We start from the raw sequence: 6,338 nt of genomic DNA, 5'->3' as shown, positions 1-6,338 counted from the left end.
TAAGAATTTGGTTATGAGCTAGAGGAGTTGGTATCCCTTCTAGTGAAGGTTGGTGGTGTGGCCCCCATTTTTAGTGCATGTAGTAGGATTCTCATGGCTTCATTAGTCAACATTGTTTGTTGCACAGGAGGACTTACTATTGGAGAGGGAATTGTACCATATGTGGGCCGCACTAGAGGTGGATTATAGAGGTTGTTGGCTATACAAAAGTGGTTTCTGATCCACTAGGCCCTGGTATTGGCATTCACAGTGGGCTTGGCCTTACTAACGGTGTCAGTGATGGCCTAGGCATAGGCACACTTATTTTGGGTATTGGCCTACAGGGTGCAGCCGTGGGATCAGAAGTGTTGTCTAGGCCTCCTCCGCAGGTTGGATACAGAGGGCAGTGATGAGCCATAGTTCGTGGTAAGGTATCCCAATATAGTCTATTTTGTTCACTCATCATTGATGCCGTAGGATTCGATTACCACCACCAATAGCTAGTTGGCATCCTTGGCTAGATAATGCCACTAAAGGATGGTTCTTCCTAATAGAATTGCACATGCAAGTAGGATTCGGCAGTCGATAGTAGCTAGTTGACATCCTTGGCTCAAAAATGCCAATAAAGAATGGTTCTCCTTCATAAAATCACACCTACGGTCTGTAGGATTCATCGATACGGTAGGAATGGGAATACTCCGGATGCTTTCAAGTACAAATGATGTTGGAGAGTCATGCATCTCCTTTGGCACTCTGGTTTGCCTTGTACATTGATTTACCATGTTGGGATCAGACCATCCAAACCTTCCCATTATGTTGGATTATTGATTACTCAAGTCTAACTGAAATGGAGTTGGGAGCCATAGGGGCCCTAGGGTTTGAGTTTTTACCCATTTCTTTGTCAAATCTCATTGAGTTCTGTAAGCTTGAGATATCTGCTTGTGAGGGACCGTGCATGGAGTGTGAGTTCAGCATCGAGTGCTTGGAGGGGACTGATGCTAGGCTAGCTCTGCTTGTTGGTAAGATAAGATGTTATTAGAAGTGTTATCCTCTGGTTTTGGTTCAAATACCAGCACCCTTCTGGATCTCAGGTGCAGATAGGTGGTTTAGGGTGAATGGACCCTTGGCTAGATGCCCTAGCTAACTCAATCAGGTCACTCTACCAAACAGTTGGCTAACCCAGTGGGCACATGCACTGGCTTAGCAACTCAACGTGCATTGCGTTATAACACAACGCGTGTTGGGTTTAGGGTTGATAACTACTGTGTTATAATGCAACGTGGTCTTGGTGGGTGCACTACTAAGAAATCCTAAGTATCACGTGCATTCAAGAGGTATTTAGAAAACCCCTCAACTAAAAAAATTTCCCCAATAAAACCACCCCTCTTTACTTATGAACTAACATATTTTTCCCTAAAGTTGAATTAAAAAACCCCTCTTGATATTGTAATCCTGTTAAAATTTTCCCAAAAATGGGATTAAAATACCCGTCCTTTTGAGTGCACGTGGTGCACTAAAATTTGTGGAGGTGAACCCCCCAAGAGCATGGTTGGTGGATATTCAGAGCATAAATGATCAAACCTGGACCGTACAATTTAGTTTTCACATGTGCCCAGTTGACCAACTCACCCAGCATGTGTCGGGTTATAGTTAATGTAGTGTGTAGTGGGATGGTAACATAGCATACATTGGATTACTAACCCCACGTGCATTGGGTTAAGAATTGACCCCTATTTTGGATCAGATTTGGTGCATTAATTATGCCAATTGGTAGATCTTGTCAAGTGTCAGGTAGTCAATGGATGTCACAGTGTCAATTGCTAACCCAATGTGGTCAATAGCTAATGCAACATGGTTAATGGCACCTAATGCAACATGGTTGTTGATAACCCAACATGCGCTGGATTATAATGTAGCATATGGTAGGTTAGGATTTAAACCAGTGTATCTCTCCTAGTCTCTATGGTGGCTGATGGATTTTTTGGAATTTTGCAAGATTTTGGAGCTTCTATGTAGGGCTTGGAGTGCTTGGGAAGTAGTTTCCTACCTACTCTACCTACTAACAAACATGAAGCAACAAGAACAAACCAAAAACAACAAAAACCAAGCAAGTATAGAGTAAACTAGAGTGTTTTCTTCCAAAAAGGGACTGCTTGTCATTCCCAATACCTTGAAACATCCACCCAATCATCTCATATCCTCTTTTTCTAAGAGATGGGTTTGCATACAAGGTTTAGCAATGATTCTCTCTACAATCTCCTAGATTTGTGCATCTTTTGAACAAATATGGATAGAGGAGAGGAGAAGAGTTGAGATGAGGAGAGAGAGCACACCACAAATGACTAATTGTACACTAGTATTAGTTGAAAGAAATGAATATATACAAACCCCTTTAGGGTTGAGGTTAGGGTTAGGGTTTCCAACGCTTTCCTTTTTAGCACTCTTTTGGGTTAGTGCTATGCACATACTAAACATGACGTTGTGATGGCTCCTTAACACCTTCCCTCAAGATCAACATCATGATGTAGGCCTTCCATCAAGATGATGATTATGGGGAATCGAACAAGGACTGCACATTACATTCCGTCACACCCATGTCCTTCCTCTATGTCAAACCAAGAGCTTGTCGGTGCTTCTCGAAAAGCTCTTTGCCAAGTGGTTTGGTAAAAATATCTGCAACATTTTCCTTGCTGTCACAATGTTGTAATGTGATGTCACCAAGTAATACTCTTTCTCTGATGAAGTGCTCTCTGACATCAATGTGCTTTGTCCTGGAGTGATATACTAGAATTTTGGGTAATGCTTGAGCCGATTGATTATCACAGTATATTGTTGTTGGCTTTATCTCATCAAAGTAATCTATTTCTGACAATAGTATTCTAAGACATATAGTCTCACATGTACCTATTGTGATTGCCCTATATTTTGCTTCTGTTGAAGACAAAGAAATAGTTGGCTTTTTATTTGACGACCATGGTATAGCACCTTGACAAAGGAAAAATGCATATCCTTGTGTGGATCTCTTGGTTTCATGATCTCTTGCATAGTCATTGTTATAGTATCCATGCAACCTTGGATGACTTCATCTACATTCAATTCTAAACTATCTTGTATCCCTAGTTGTATCTCAAGACTCTCTTGACTGCATTCCAGTGAGACTGTTTTGGATTTGCCATAAACTGTGCAAGTGAGCTTACTGCATAACAAATATCTGGCCTTGTGATAATCAGATATATAAGAGATTCAATGAGCTACCGATAGTCCTTGTCGTTGATTGTACGCTTTTTTGAATCTTTAGTAAGCTTGAAACTTTGTTCCATAGGAGTGGATACAATCTTGCAATCTACCATATGAAACTTCTTCAGGAGACTATCAACGTATTTTTGTTGGCTCATGAAGGTGCTATGTAAGTCTCTCCAGGACTCAATAACAAGGCAGTAGTTTATGATTCCAAGATATTTCATTTCAAACTCTACAGATAAGTCTTGTTTCAGCTTGCTGATGAAGCTATCATTGCTTCCTGTCACAATTAGATCATCTACATAGAAAAGTGCAATAGTAATGTCTTCCCCTTAAGCTTTGTAGCAAAGAGTATGATATGCATTGGACTTCATGTATTGTAGATTAGCAAAATACTTGTCAATTCTGCTATACCAACTTCTAGGGATTTCTTTAAGCCATAGATACTTTTCATGAGATGGTGAACCTACTGGTCTTTCCCTGGTCCAACATACCCTACTGGTTATTACATGTAGACTTACTCATCTAGGTAATCATTGAGAAAATCATTCTTGACATGTGGCTAGTACACATTCCATCTGCTGCTGAGTGTCGCTAGTGATATAAAAAATCTTATTGAGTCCATCTTTGCTACTGGCGCATAAGTCTTAGTTGACCATAATGCTGTGCAAATCCTTTTGCAACTAGTATGGCTTTGTATCTTTCAATGCTTCTATCTAGATTGTACTTCACTTTGTAAACCCATTTGTTTGCTATGGCCTTCTTTCTTGGTGGAAGGTTGCATAATTCCTATGTGTTGTTTTTGTACAAAGCTTCGATTTCTTCATTCATAGCAGTGTGCCATTCCAGCTTACCAATTGTGTCTTCGAAGTACACTAGCTCTTCTGTGGCCATGATGGTAGTCATAAGAGCATAGTTGGTGGTTTCAATCTGAATTGCTTTGCCTTTTTGAGCATATGTCAATCTGGTTGGTGGTCTGCTTTGCCTAGTAGACTATTTGTGAGTTGCTTCTCTTCTTGGGGTGTTGTTGGCAATTCTTGCTCTTCTTCATCAATCTTTTTTGTAGGTGACTGAGTAATAGATGTGATCATCTCCTGTGTATTTGATGTGTTCCATTTCGATTCTTCATTTCGATTCTTCATCATATATTACATGTCTAGAGATTATGACCTTTCGATTGATGGGATCATACAACTTGTATGCTTTGAATTCTTCACAATAGCCAACCATGATGCATTTATGTGACTTAGCATCCAATTTCTGCAATGATCATCATGTATGTGGGGAGATGCTATCCAACCAAACATGTAAAGATGTCCACTGCGTGGTTTGTATCCAGTGAATGCTCATAAGGTATCATACTTTGAGTCAATTTGGTTAGAAGCCGATTAAGTAAGTAATTTGCAGTGCCAATTGCTTCTGTCCAATACTGATTCAGAAGATGCTTCTCTCTGAGCATTGCTCTAGCACTATCTGCTAAAGAACCATTCTTCCTTTTAGATATTGCATTCTGTTAAGGAATATCTACACATGTAAATTGTCTTTGAATGCCATTACTTTTGCAAAAGTTCATGAATGCTGAAGACATGTATTCATCTTCTCTGTCTGATTATGATTTTGATATTTCTACCTATTTGGTTCTCAACCATGGCTTTGAATTCTTGAAATATGGAAAACACTTCAGATTTCTCTTTCAGAAAGTAGACCCAACATTATCTATGGTAGTCATCGATGAAAGTCAAGTAGTAAAGTGAACCATTAATGTTGCAAGTATGTGCATAACCCCATACATATGTATGTATTAAATCAAGAATACCTCTTGCTCCGAGAAGTGCTTCTGCCAAAATTGGTTCTCTTTTGTTTACCAAAGCAACAGGCTTTGCAAACTTTTCCAAGAAACTAAAGTTTTGGAATTTCAATTGCCATATTCTCATTTCTTAGCTGTATCAAGCTTTTGAAATTGACATGTCCATATCTCTTGTGCCATACTGCGGAGTGGCATCGGTTGTTGTTGAGCTGACATGGCATGTAAATCTGGTACTGAAGCTAGCATTCATAATAAGCATCCTTCCTTAACTCAATTTTGATCATATGCACCAAATTTTTGCTTCTAAGAGCCTTGAGAGTATTGATGATGTCTGCAATGATCTCCTCGTGTCATATCTCTATCACCAACTTTGTTGAACACAATTATGTTTCGAAGTTATTGGTTGTTAAGTATATGTATTAGTTGGTTCATTAATATAAAAAAATAAAAAATCGTGGATTCTAGTCTTCTTTATCTAGTATTTGGGTGAGCTTGGGGTTTTCACTTTAGAAATTCAATAAGTCATGTCTCCTATCTTTCCTCAACACAATTTTTAGCATAAGAAATAGCTTGTAACCTTTGAGGACACTAGCTTTGTTGAAATTTAAACAAAGTAATCATCTTGATGCAAATAGATGTCGTAACACTTACACAAAGTTTTATGGCTTCATAGATCAACTTGCGTAGAAATTATATAAGGATCTTTCCACACTAGCATGTATGATATAAATCCTTAGACATTTTTATGTTTGCATAATGCAAGAACTTGGACCACATCATTATGGAGTAATTTTCAAAGTTTCTAAAAAATGGATGGGATTTGGCTTTACTTTGCCTTCACTGTAAAGATTTTTAGTGATAAGGCATCTAAAGCATTCTAAAAACTTTGAAGTTGGACTTTGAGATTTAGTTCCAAATAAAATGTAGTGAAATTCATATAGAAGAAAACTAAGTTATTAGCTAATATGAATTTCAAGTAAATCCAACAAACATGTCAATGCATTCATGAGTTTAGAAATATCATCTTGGGATGTTTATATACATGTGTATGTGTGCGTGTATATTATGTACTTTGTGTCACTCCTTACTACTATAAGGCATTTTTTTGAAATTGACTTTATTGTATGACTAATTATGTATTTTTTGTGAATTGAGAGTGAATCCTACAATAGTTTCTAATAGCATGATGAAAAACCTTACCATTTGCCTTGTCATGTTCTCCACTAACTTTGTAGCAATTCATAATCACCTTGATCGTTGTGTGGTAATTAATAATCAAGGTGGATTAACAATGAGTGATTACTAAGCCCTT

This window comes from Dipteris shenzhenensis, chromosome 27, assembly GCF_047967505.1.
Source record: "Dipteris shenzhenensis isolate YYH24624 ecotype China chromosome 27, Dip_SZ_1.0, whole genome shotgun sequence".
Classification (NCBI taxonomy): Eukaryota; Viridiplantae; Streptophyta; class Polypodiopsida; order Gleicheniales; family Dipteridaceae; genus Dipteris; species Dipteris shenzhenensis.
This window is presented reverse-complemented; position numbering follows the sequence as displayed.